At 38.0% G+C, this 13934-nt stretch overlaps 1 protein-coding gene across 1 annotated transcript in view; it reads left to right on the top strand.

The window, feature by feature from the left end:
* The first annotated feature begins 7033 nt into the window (after nucleotides 1–7033).
* The window catches only part of aldh1l1 (aldehyde dehydrogenase 1 family, member L1), a 78323-nt gene continuing 71422 nt past the window's right edge, over nucleotides 7034–13934 (top strand). Inside the window, exons 1-2 of the mRNA XM_057846947.1 lie at nucleotides 7034–7105; nucleotides 10882–10952. The gene's annotated coding sequence lies outside the window, so the exon portion shown is untranslated. The remainder of the gene's footprint in view (nucleotides 7106–10881; nucleotides 10953–13934) is intronic.

The raw sequence follows: 13934 nt of genomic DNA, 5'->3' as shown, positions 1-13934 counted from the left end.
TTTGTTAGATTTTTCTCATCGTGAATTGATAGTTTCGTTTTCATGTCTTCGACGCAATCGGTAAGCCAGCAACACGAGAACAAGCACGATTAGGCACGTGAACAAGATATTGCCCAATTAAAACCAACATGAAAGCATCGCATCTTCAGATGGGTGCTGCATACTCTTCTACAGTAGGTGGGGGTATACACAAGGGATGTGCGCGACAATTGTTTAACCACTACTCCTAATTAAACGTTTTGTATTTTCACAGTCAATTTAACACAGCGTCATGAATCTTGAGCCCCTTTCAGACATACAGGAAACTCCAGTAAATCCGGGGATTTAAACGGGTAGCCCTTATGTCTGACAGCAATTTCGCGGGTCGACTGACACGGAGATGACACTGACATTAACTAGTATAATGTAGGCAGCCTGTTAGTTCCCGCGCACAGCGCGAAGGCTGAGGTCATAAATATAATGGCTGGCCGATTGTCATTTCCTCTTCACAGTAAGACGAAAAGCGGTAAACGAACATCACAATTATCAATATGGTAAACTGAAATGTTCAGTTTTCATTATTTTTCACGGGACCAATTAGCGTGTGTTGAAATTGACTGACACTTTGCAAAGAATTCTACGGTACTGTGCTGCATGTGAAATGTTCCCAGAGAGCCTGCCCAGTGCTTAAGGATTTTTTTACGATCAATACGTATATAGTCAAATTCTCATTTACCCAAAAGAGTAACTAAGTCAAAAATACAGTACCTTTATTCTACTTTGGATACAAATTTGCGCATGCGTGCGCAGTCACAGACTGGCTTTATCATAGCGTTAACTGTCAATTCTTATTCACAAACAAATCTTCGTCACGACATAAGCTCACAGGCTACAGGTACACTTGCTAAAACTACTTTTGACAAATGTTGACTTCTGTCGGAGCTTTGTACTGGTGTGATCTGTAAAATCCCGTTTGGTGTCGCATCATTGCGCTGCCGATGATTGTAAACTTTTATAGCAATGTTTGATTTTGCCTCGGCTACCAGTGCTCACTAATAGGGTAGCTATCAGTAAGTTAAGCTGCACTATGCACTGTGAGAAATGTAGTTTTGAACTCCTGCGTTTGGAAACACGATGGTTAAATTGTTTGTCAGTTTATTTCGGTTGTTGTTAGCATGCAATCTAGAACATTGAATGAGAATAACAATTGAGTGGGAATAACAATTTTTATTAAAAAAAAAACTTTAGTTGGAACATAGCCTACTGTGTTTGTGTATTGACTGGACTACATTTCCATGGGTCTGCATTATGTTATATATATATATATTTTTGTCATATATATATATACTTTTTTTTTTGCGATTATTTTTTTAGGAAGCCTGCTGAATAACTTTATACTCTATATACTACAGGGGCATGAAAAAGTATCTGAACCTTTTGGAATTTCTCACATTTCTACATAAAATCACCATGAAATGTGATCTGCTCTTTGTCAAAATCATACAGATGTAAAAACAGTGGTTTAACTAAAATCACCCAAACATTTATAGGTTTTCATATTTTAATGAGGATAGTATGCAAACAATGACAGAAGGGGGAAAAATAAGTGTCATCACATTTAATATCCCCCCTCCCCTTTGGCAGCAGTAACTTCAACCAGACGCTTCCTTTAGCTGCAGATCAGTCTGTCACATCGATCAGGACACACATGTTGGAGGGGGGCAGGTACACAAGTTTTGGTGAACGTAACGGGAATGTATTTCTCTTTCAATTGTTACCTTTAGTCAGTTTTTGTTACATCAATAGAATTTAAATAAAAAACAATGTTTGGGCTAAAATATCTGCTAAATGCAGAAATCCTTCGCATTTTAAACTTTTTATTTGATACGTGATAAGTAATTTTTTTGACCTTGTACAGTATCTGTACTTTTACTTAAGTAAAAAAAAAAAGTGAGTACTTCATCCACCACAAAAGTTTTTTTCAGGCGGAAGCTCGGTAAAACCACTGCTGCCGCTGGGACACACATAAACCTGCACAGGCCCGTGTTGGTCCAGCGTGATTGATGCGAGCACACTCTCTTGAAGGGGAAAAAAGGGGCTCTTTACAGCAGTCTCAGTTAAAATGTCGAGGCTTTTTGTACTCATCATGGCATTGGTTGAGTAAAAAAGTTATATAATTAACACTAAAATTTCCGTATAACACCTTTATTATACTACAGGCCAGGCATGCACAATATACATTGTGTACCCCAAAAAATGTATGCACTCTTTAGCAGTTGGTAACCAAATTGTCTATGGATTGACAAAAAAAAACAACATTGAATCAATGATCAGACTAAATTTGAAGAAAGCAAATTCGTTCTCAAATGCTACTGGAAGTATGAAAATGCAGTTCAAGTGTGAACATGTCAAGCTATTAGCTGCAAAAGGGTGTATACATTTCTTGGAAGACCCTGTATGTTCAAACCCGTGCACCTTTTCCATACTCCAGGATTAACTGTCTGGTAGAGGCTACAAAAAAGGTTCATGGTAAAGAATTGTAATACATTAGGTTTTCTGAACACAAACATTGAATTGCCTATAAACGTAATGGCACTTTTTGAGTTTTCTCTTTTTATGTGGACGAGCAGGTTTGAATTAATGGCAAAGTGTGCAATCATATACGTCATATACGTGCAGCACTGCAAGTGTGTCATTACGAAGAAAGATCGAGTCACGCATCTGTAAAAAGTCAAGAATATTATGACTATTGTATTTCCATGTTAGGTAAAACACCAGGAATCCGATAACGAATCGTCATTTACTGTTGTTGTAATCTGAACAAGTTCTTCTACTGTTCTAGCAATCATGTTACGTCTTTGAGAAGCTTTCTGAAAAACAAACAAAAAAAATATATTAAATCTCCACCGCCACAATTTGAGCTTTCGATTTGGACTAGAGTTGTTACATTTTTCCTCTTCATTCTACATATTTGATTTTATTCTTGCCAGAAATACACACATTGGCTCTATTGGTTTCACCAATGAGACGTCGCAACAATTATCATTATACCATCATATTATACCAGTTGTAACGCTTGGCAGGGCAGGATGAGCGTATAGAAGGCAAAAAAAGAAGCAGACGTCCACCCATGCACTTTTAATAGTCAAAAATAACTCCAGCTCTACCACTCGTCACTCGGAGCTCAGCGGTACGCACACACGCGTTCCCAGACGAACTCCCCCAACACAAGTAAGCAATAACAGAAGAAGAACATATACAACATAAATAAAGCAGCGCCACCGCGCGGTGGACGTCGGGAGGAAGACCACTCAAGGAGGTGACTGTTACACAGTCAGACGTAACAATACAGTCACATGACCACAAAAAAGCTTCTATGATCACACCAGCCTGTTCAATCACATGGCGTCCTTAAATTGTCGTTTTTAAAAAATAAACTGTTTCACATACAGCGCTGCTGTCAAAAAGCATTAATTCCAGCCCCTCTCCCAGTTTTTGACACTGATAGACCAAGGAAAATCGGAGGTATGATCGTTTTAATTTCATGGCAGGAAATATGTTTTCTCGGCTATCTCATATGCTCTTTGGAAGGGTGATGTTTCATTTCTGTAGGTTTTCGAGTGGGAATTTGATTTTTGGGGGGGGCTTAATGTAGTCAAGATAAATATTTTGTTTTTCATTTTATTACCTTCGTGGAAGGGATGAATATCATTGTTTATCAACTCTTCCTTCCTCTTCGAATCCATACCCGCTCTTTCTGGAGACTCCTCATCAGACTCGGCATAATTTACTCGCCTCCTACGGACTGGATGGTCTTCTCTTGTTCCACACCTTCTTCTAACCCCGCCCTGTTGTTGTGATGCCAAATTTTCAATATAATTGTGATCAAAATAGATTATTCCAGCAGAGATAGGATATAAAACTTTGCAGATGCAAGATGGCGGCCACTGACTCGAACTTCGACTTGTCCAATGTATGGGAAAACTCGTATACGTAGTTACGATCCTTTTTTTATTTATTACACCCCTAATTAGTGCACTTTGTGATTCATCTTTTTTAACTCTTACTTTTCTGACTGAAGAAAACACATTGAGAGTAGATAATACTGGTCATCAGCTGTTAGAACATTATTTGGATGTACTGTATCAACCTTGTTTCATTTAATTTAAGCAAAGCAAACAAAAAAACAAACACTTTAACTAATGGAAGGGTCCACAACACATGCACATAGATGTGGAGCACTAGTTCAATTTATAATTTAATTTGGTATAAAATTAAATTTAATATTTACACCATTGTATGAAACCTGAATGATAGTTTGTTTCTGAACCAAGAGTGGTATTTACAAATCTTGCGTATTTTTTCCCAACAATTTCATGTGAGGTGCTTTTCTTTTTTTATCTACTCTCAGGGGTGAAAGTGGGCCAGAACGGTCAGGAACGCAGTTCCGGTATAAGATTCAGGGCCGGAATGCTGTTCTGGTACGCGGTGCTTTGATTAGAAAAATATGACAGCAAATGTAAAAAAAAAAAAAAATGCTAAGCTGCCACACATGCATTTCATCTCCAAGATGAAAACAATCTACCAACATCAGATTTACATACACAAGTGTTAACAACAAGCATAATAAAGTGCTTGTGTAGCGTAATCCGTTTCCACCAATATTCATCATTTAGTTTATTCCACGGACGGCATGGAGGTTGCCCCATCTGCTGCAGTTATCTGAGTCTGACGATGATGAGTCACGTCAATGTGCGAATGCACAGCAAAACCCCTGGACTCATTTATCCGTTCAATTGGCTGACTTACTGACATGTGATCAGCAGAGATAGTTAGCTCTGATTTGTTCAAATGTGCATGTTTTCTGGAACAGCAAAAAAAAAAAAAAGTTTGTGGAATTGATGCGACAAAAAAAGGGCAATGCAACAGAAAATGGATCATTTTTAAGAGCAAGGAAAGAGTTGAGCAGGCTTATTTATCATATGTTGTTTTATTTGCTCCGATGAGGAGGTTTAAAACATCTTAGTGTCAATGTGCACTTTGGACTTATATTTGTTCATTTATGATAGGCTACTTATTCATTTCCTTATGATTTAAAAAAGTCGATGTTTGTGCGATCTTCAAAATATATTCCATTTCACTCTGCATAATATAAGTCATTTGTACTTCTTTTTCTTATTGTATGTTACTTATATATTTATTATTTTAAAAAAGAAAGCAAAAGTAAATGTTTACTTAACTTCAATTTTAATATACATCCTATGTTCTTAAGTAGTTAAAATTGAGATTTGGCATTTAGTATGTGAGGCAATGAGGAAAAATAAAAATTAGGAGAGGGAGGTTGGGATTATTGCTTTTGTTACCTTTTATTTTGCAAATCATTGAAAAAATAAAATTTTGAATGAAAATCAGTTTTTGTATGTGTTATAGAAATAACTGTATGAAAACAGTTTTCTTTGCATTTTAGTAGTTTTAGGAGGTTTGACCCCCCCACCCCAAACTGTAAATAAATAAATTAATTAAATTAAATTTCTGGCTCCGTGGCGAACTTCACATCGGGGAGTTCCGGCAAGAAATTCTAGCCACTTTTACCTCTGTCTACTTTCAATGTGTTTTCTTCAGTCAGAAAAGTAATAGTTAAAAAAGATGAATCACGATTAAAAAGTGCACTAATTAGGGGTGTAATAAATAAAAAAAAGGATACCACTAATTGTAATGTTAGTTCATTGTTCATTGTGTTTCTTCATGTGTGTTGTGTGTTTTGTTTTTCAGTTTTGCTAAACACACAAGTGCACTTGGTGCACTTTTTATCGTCGCTTTTGGTTACATAACAACTGGCTGAACGGACGTATGACGTACGTGAGTGTGAAGGGGTGTCCCAATTCATAGGGCTGACGTTTCAAGCCCTAACCCTTATTGCTCCGTTTGAAGGGCCAAGGGGTAGAAGTAGAAAAATAGAAATGGGATGCGGTCGACGTGTCCTTCCTCGGTGCATCAGCAATGGCCCCATTTACAAAACAAAGGCTACACTCTGTCCCAAAGTGGGACAGTCTTGGGGATGATCCCAGGATGTCCAAAAATTGGACAAACATGGGACATCTAGTGTTAGGTCTTACCCTCGGTCTTTTGTCCTGTCAAATAAACCTAGATATCAGTTTATCCAACATATTGAAGAGTGAAATTGGTATACCCACCGGGAGAGACTGAAACATAATAGTTGTCAGTCTGTATTGTGTAGTCTTAGTATTAGCCGCCCTCCGTTCTCCTTGCAAGCTGTTCAATTAAACTGAGTGCCTTCTTCCCTTATTTTCTGTAATATTTATAAATGTCCTCCTAAGGATTTGTATTTGAACTTGAAATACAAGAGCTAAGTTTCACTTTTTAAATGGAATAACTGAAATAAATCTACTTTTCAAAATATTCTAAATGTATTACCAGCATTTGAACCATGAACCATGGATTTAAACCATGCTCGGTGATTGTATTATAGTGAGTGACGAGATGGTGGAAAGAGACAGAAGGAGGAGGGGAAAAAGTTAATAATTGCACCTTTGCGGACAAGTGATTTTGCACCTGGAGAGGAGTAAGTAGAGGTTTGAAAAGCCAAGTATACTGAAATTGTACTTAGGGCTGAGAGGTGGTTGCCATTCTGTTGCTGGGCCGTAAGGGCTGCTGGCGGTGAAGAGCCAGAGGAAAAAAGGGGTTACCACATTTGCAAGATCTAAAAGCTGGGATTATCAATTGAAGCATTTTCTATTTTCTGTGCCCTGGCTGTCCCTTCTTCAGTTTCAAATGTCACATAGAAAGCAACTCTATGCAGGTTCTTTACATGCTCTTAGTAGGACAAGATTTATTGCTAGGCCCATATGACGAAAACACAATCCGCTTTTGAGAAAAAAAAGTGATTTATCATTGCCAGCATTCTTAGACTGATTAGGTCCATTCAAAGACATCAACATCTGATTGGGTGTCCCCTTGCAGTCTCATACTTAGACTGTCCAATCACTGCTAACTCCTGTGTTATGCAATAGATCGCCTGCATGTTTGGCAGAGAGAATAAAAGCTCCTGCTTCAAACTTATCACCCTTTTTAAATAAGCAAAGGAGTGCTGGGTGTGCAAGCAGAGGTAAGAAAGACACACAAAGATACACACATATACACGTGCGTGTATAAAGTATTGGAAAGTTACTGTCAGTTTTTAATAGCCTTGCACACTGCTTGGCGCAAGGTCCATATTTAAACACATTTTGTAATGCAAAACTTGCCTCACAGATACTTCTACGTCTGTTTGTATGGTCAGTTTGTGTATGCATTTCTAGGTAAAGAAATATATGTATGGAAATATACAGTATGTATAGATTCATTCATTCATTTTCTCCTACTATATACAGTATATGTAATGATATTTACTGTATGTATGTATATATTAGGCCTGGGAATCTGGCATGAGACCGATTTGATGCATATCTAGAGTTATTGGTTGGAATTCAATACAAAGAGAGTATCTTTAACAATTCAGATGGGAAGTGATTCCATTGGATATGGTGAGGAAACAAAGCGATACAAATCTACATAAATACACGCGCGCACACCCACGCATGTATGCATATACAGTTTATCACAAAAGTGAGTACACCCCTCGCATTTCTGCAGATATCTAAGTATATCTTTTCATGGAACAACACTGACAAAATGACACTTTGACACAATGAAAAGTAGTCTGTGTGAAGCTTATATAATAGAGTTAATTTATTTTCCTCTCAAAATAACTCAAAATATAGCCATTAATATCTAAACCCCTGGCAACAAAAGTGAGTACACCAAATTGAAACTACGTACATCCCTAAATGTCCAAATTGAGTACTGCTTGTCATTTTCCCTCCAAAATATCATGTGAGTCGTTACAGGAGTGCTGTCAGCATTGCTGCAGAGATTGAAGAGGTGGGGAGGTCAGCCTGTTAGTGCTCAGACCATACGCTGCATTCTACATCAAATTGGTGTGCATGGCTGTCACCCCAGGAGGAAGCCTCTTCTGAAGACGGTACACAAGAAACCCCGCAAACAGTTTGCTGAAGACATGTCAACAAAGCACATGGATTACTGGAACCATATCCTATGGTCTGATGAGACGGGCGGGTTTTCTTGTGTACCGTCTTCAGAAGACGTTTCCGGGCCGGAGGGACTGTTTAAAGGAGGCTCACTGAAAACAGGTTGACAATTTATTCAGGATCGAAAGAGATCAAAACAGCAAGGCGAACCAGAAACACTCAGGTGAGGAGGCAAACTCGTTCCAAGGTCACCATATCAGAAGTTCCCGAGAAACAATGACAACGCTTAGTTAAACATTCAGTCTTTTGAAGGCTCTCGCGGGGCAAGCAGTGGGCAGGAAGAAGGGTGTGTTTGGGATTATTGTCTGTTAGTGGATTGGACAGCAGGATTCAGGAGTTACTGTTGTCCGGGCAACGAGGATGTGGATTTTGCCACCTCAGCGTCAACGGGGCTCTTGGAGTGTTGTCAGTCGTGTTATCAGTTGGATATCGAGTGTTCTCCTGTGTTCATCATGTTAGGACAGACCGTCCTGCCATTTGTTGTGGACAGTCCGGGAGAACTGCTTGTGAGACTTGGTGGTGCAGACGTAGGCTTGTCAGCGCCAATCTTGCTCAGTTAGTTGTATGCACGTGCTGGGCTTCTGTGATAAGGAGGTGTTGTTTATCTCTTATGCCCTATATTCTGCTTGTTTTCATTAAACTATGGTATAAGTGCTATTTATTTTATATTGGGTGTGTTAGAGTAATACAAACAGTCATACAGTAAATATGAGAAACGATAATATTCCCTGACTGATTGGTGTGTTAGAGTAATGCAAACACTTAGATGGTGCCTACGAGAAAAGTTACTATCTCCTTCAATATATACTGTGTATATATGTATATGGCGGAAAACACTCAGGCGACTTGAAGTTCCGCTCTGAGACCCCCAATTTGGCCAATTTCAAAATTGTCCAATATGCATGTGTGATACATCATTGGAAAGCTTAAAATCTCAATTTTCTGGGGGAAGAAAAATTCTGGACAGGAGGGCATTTTAAAAAAAAAAAGTTTTTTAAACAGCAAAACCATATCTGGAGGTGAGAGCACGCGAGAGCAGAATTACAGATGGCATGACTTTAACGAGATATTATCGCGTACTTACCTTGTTTTGATCCAAAAACTCCATATAGCCTGTTTCGCTGAGTGTCAAGACACAGCTGTGAATGGCCACAGCAGGATTTTTGGGGGATTTTACGGGTGAAACATGGTCATATAACAAGGGTCGCGATGCAGAAATCGCAGACATCAAGGAGTGGTTAAGATTTTCTTTTTCTTTCTTCTTTTCTTTCTCTTTTATTTGTTTGGATCAATTATTTATCATCTAAAATATCGGGGAAAATGCGACAGTAACAAAAGAATACAATTTAGCAATAGTTATCAGGTAGATATCCGTGACTTTTTACAGACGGCATTTTATTCATTGTGACGTCATTTGTTTAAAAGTTTAAAATATGCGAGTGAATCATTTTTAAAAGTTTTTTTTATTATTATTTTTTTTAAGATGACATCAGTTAATGATTCTAAGCTATAAATGGCAGACATTTTGAATAATAAACATAATTACTTAGCTTGTTTTCATGGCTGGGTTGAAACAAAAACGATTGCGCGACATCTGTAAACGGGGGTTTCCGGGGTAACACGGACAAATTACAAATAGTTAGGGGGCTTAATGCGCCATGAATCTGCTATGGCAGCATACAGACATGTTGTTCTATCAAGCACAACAGTTCTTTTTGCTTAAAAGCAATTTCAGCAGTTTCTTTTAAAGAGGAGTGCAAGAGCAGAAACTGCTTTTTCAGTCTTGTCTGTGTTTTCCGCCATATATAAAATACAATAATAAAAAGTTTGTGGGTGTGTATGTACCCATAAATACATAGACATATATACATACAGTGGTAACTCTTAAAAAAAATCAATTGGTTCTGGAAGTAGTTTTGTGACTTGAAAATTTCATAAGCAGAGACGGGTTGTCCATGTACAGTAATTTCCCTAATCCCTTTCAAGCCCGCCAAAATTCAGACATAAATAAAATACAAATTCATGTTACAATTAGATTATTGCACAACAAACATAAAATCAGAGTTGTGCATAATGTAAAAAAACAAAACAAGAATGGAGTACAGAATAAAAATTAACACGCTCATGCAAAGCTGTCGGAACACGAGGGGCGAATGATGAGGATGCTGGGATACACACATCCACATACAGTAGAGGTCCCTCTCACCAATTGGATGCCTGGAATGCTAGGCCAATGGCAGAGTAGCCATAGGTATGTTACGTTCCGTAAACTGTATTTTTGCCTTTCGTATCCTGAAATTTCCTTCGTCCATATTTTCCCGTTGAGGCGTGTCCTAACCTGAAAATTCTGTATGTAGAGATGTTGGTAAGAAGAGGCGCCACTGTTTACACACACAATGGTGCCTCAACATACGAAAGCCTTTACAAAAATTCATTTCACCCAGTTTTTTTGAAGTGGTTTTCACTTCATATTACGAGGAATGATTCGTCATACGAAAGGTAATACATGCTGTTATAGATCATTCCCGCTCGCATCAATGCAATAATGTAACTACATTTGACTACAAATGATCAGAAATGTCTACTTTAGTCTTATCTCCCGCCTAATTTTCACCCATGTTTCCTCCGGACCTTTTCAATGGTCACTTGCTAACTTCATACAGGCCCAGACATGTGCTGACTTGAGCAGGGGAACCTACCATGCTATGCATTACAGTAAACCATGACGGCATACTGTAGTGTTATCAGTAACCTTTGAAACTGTGGTCTGTTTTTTTTTTTTTTTTTAATTTAGGTCATTGACCAACTCCTCCTCCCACTTCTGGGTCGATTCCTCTTATCATCATTGATACGCAACGAGCACAGGTATGTAGTAACGCATTACATTTACTTGGGTAACTTTTTGAAAAAACAATGCACTTCTCAGAATAGTTTTACCATGACATACTTTTACTTGAGTAGATTTGTGAAGAAGAATCCCTACTCTTAGTCCATCCACTACTTTGGGCTACTAGAGCTTTCATTCTACGTATGAGATTTTACTTTACTTTTGCCTGAGACTCCCACAGTTGCTGTGGGAGTTATACTAACAAGACGTCACAACATTTATCACATGACTTCATTATACCAGTCAGATGTAACAATACAGTCACATGACCACACACAAGATGACAGTCGGAAGTCCTATGATCACGCCAGCCTGGCCAATCACGTAGCGTCTTTAAAGCACCATAAAAATAAACTCTTTGACAGAGACAGCTGCTGTCAACATGACTCAAAGCGCTGATTTCAGTCCCTTGCCCATTTTTTTGGGCACCGATTGACCACGGAAAACTATAGATACTGTATGATCGTTTACATTTCATGGTAGGAAATGTTTTCTCCACGAGAGGGCACTAATGCTCTTTGGACGTACTGTATGATGTTTTATTTCTGTAGATTTTTCATTCATTCATTCATTTTCCATGCCGCTTTTCTAGTCGCCTAATATGGTCATTTTATAGTACAGTATAATAATATAATAATTATATAATAATCATACACACTGCAAATTTAGGAGTGTTAATTCAACTCCTATAGAGTTAATTTTAAAGTGTTTCTATTGGTCCATCCTAGATTGAGTAAAAACAACACTTTTTAAAGTTCAACATATTACCAAGTGATACAGTTGGAACAACACTGTGAATAGTTGAAATTTAACAGATGTCAGTGTTGAACTTACACAACACTAGTGTGAAGTGTTAATTTTTAACAATGAGTGTAGTTTTAAACATGAAATAAGATTTCAATTACCGGTTTATTAACTCTATAGAGAGTGTTGTATTATTCTAATCTACATCAAGAGAAACAAAAAGGCTAGCAGCACCAGACGGCTGTCAAGAGACTTGCAGGGGCCGGGGACAAGATACCATTATAGCCCCCCCCCCCCAGCCACCGGTTTGTCACGACAACATACATACTTTAACGCATTGCAAGCAATGACAGTGTAAATTTTCAAATTATTTAATTGGAGATTGATAGTTAAATTTAACAGACCGTAATGTGATGTGACACAATATAATCAGTTTCCATCTATTGTCCCATATAGGCTACAGTACAATACAACTGAGAGTGCTATGCCTGCCTGCTAAGCAACAAAACAGTACCATCACTTCCGATCCGGGTCACGGAACCAATGTAACTAACTGGTCTGAATCGCAATTGACCAAGTTAAGACTCGAACCTGCGCTGCTAGCGTGCTTTCTTGAAGGCATCGGGAGGGAGGTTTCCCTGGCATGCAATGCACCTGCTTGCACCTGGTACATACACACGTTTGTGCAAAAGTGCCACCAGCACATCCAAAGTACAATAGTCATGCTAACTTCCCTTTTCAAACTTCTAGTTGCAAGTAGGCTTCTATTTCTTGTTGCAAATAAAATACTACTGCATGGAAGTCATATTTTATTCGTAGAAGGAGTAATATGTAGCACACAAAAGATGTCTTTAACAAGCTGAAAAATGTGCTACTAAGGCTAGGTTCATACCGCAGATCTTAATGCACAAATCCTATTTTTTACGTGGTTTTCTGACTCGAGTGAAGCATTAACTTGACAGTCTGAACGGGACAAATCACATAGAAGTAGACCATTTAAATCCGATCTAAGTCACTTTCATATGTAGTTCGAATCTGATCTGGGCCACATTTTTCCAGAATTTGGCTGTGTTCTGAACACTCAAGTCTCCCAAATCGGAATTCATGCAGCAATTACGTCAGCAAATAACGAGAGAGACGGGGAACTATGGCACCAATGGAGCTGTGCATTAGCGCTAGCGTCAAGCTTAATTTCAGCTTTCAGGCAGTGGGTGGGCTTGAACACAGTTATGTGTTTTTTTCAGTTTTCCACCGGTTTTCCCAATTTTTTCTTCCTTTTTTTTTTTTTTAAATAAATTTTGCGGATTTTCTCAGATTTGCTAGTTTTGCTGTTTTTTTTAATTTTTTTTTTTACGTTTTGTAATTCTTTAATTTGTTGTGGTTTTTGGACTTTCAAGGGGATTGGTTTTTGCTGTTTTTTCTGGTTTTGATTGTTTTTCTTTGAAGTGTTTGGGTGTGTTTTTGTGTTTTTATGTGTATTTGTTTTGAGAACCATAAACCTTTTCATACATTTAAAAATATGTCAAGACAGGATTGAACAACAAATGTAACAATCAATAATGCTCGTGAAATTATTCATAGGGCTATAGCAATCTCTATTCAGAATAGCAGCACTCCATCCCCGTTCTCCTTGCTGATCTGTGTCAATCTCACGATTGACCTCCAGCGCCCCCATGCAGACGAATTTCTGTCGTTGCGACAGAGGACTTCAACCCTTTTAGTTTGCTTGTTACTTAAGTTGGATCACTCTTAACTGTCAATCACTTAGAAAAAAAATGAATAAAAATAAAAGTGTCATTACACCTCCAACAGGGGTGCTCTCAATGTTTGGTTTAATTAGTGTGATAAACTGTAAACTACTCCGTGGAACAGCGTATCAAACAACCTGATTCTTTGATTACATGGGACAGGCCGCAAAGAGTAATTGTGTACTCATACGCCATGCGCTCACCCCCAAACATATATAACATATACGCCATGCGCTCACCCCCAAACATATATAACATACAGTAAATACATACATACATATATATTATACAGTTTACTGTCCATGAATATTGACCTTAATCAGAATATATATTAATATACTGTATATAATCCGAGGTGGGTTGAGTAACCAAAAATTTTTTGTTACTTCAAAATAATATTACTGAAGTAAAAGTAAAAAAAAAAATGTACTCAAGTCCAAGTAAAAAAGTATTTGATGAAATGAATAC

This window comes from Corythoichthys intestinalis, chromosome 9, assembly GCF_030265065.1.
Source record: "Corythoichthys intestinalis isolate RoL2023-P3 chromosome 9, ASM3026506v1, whole genome shotgun sequence".
NCBI lineage: Eukaryota > Metazoa > Chordata > Actinopteri > Syngnathiformes > Syngnathidae > Corythoichthys > Corythoichthys intestinalis.
Note: the sequence above shows the minus strand (reverse complement) of the source record. Positions and strands in the feature narration are given on the sequence as shown.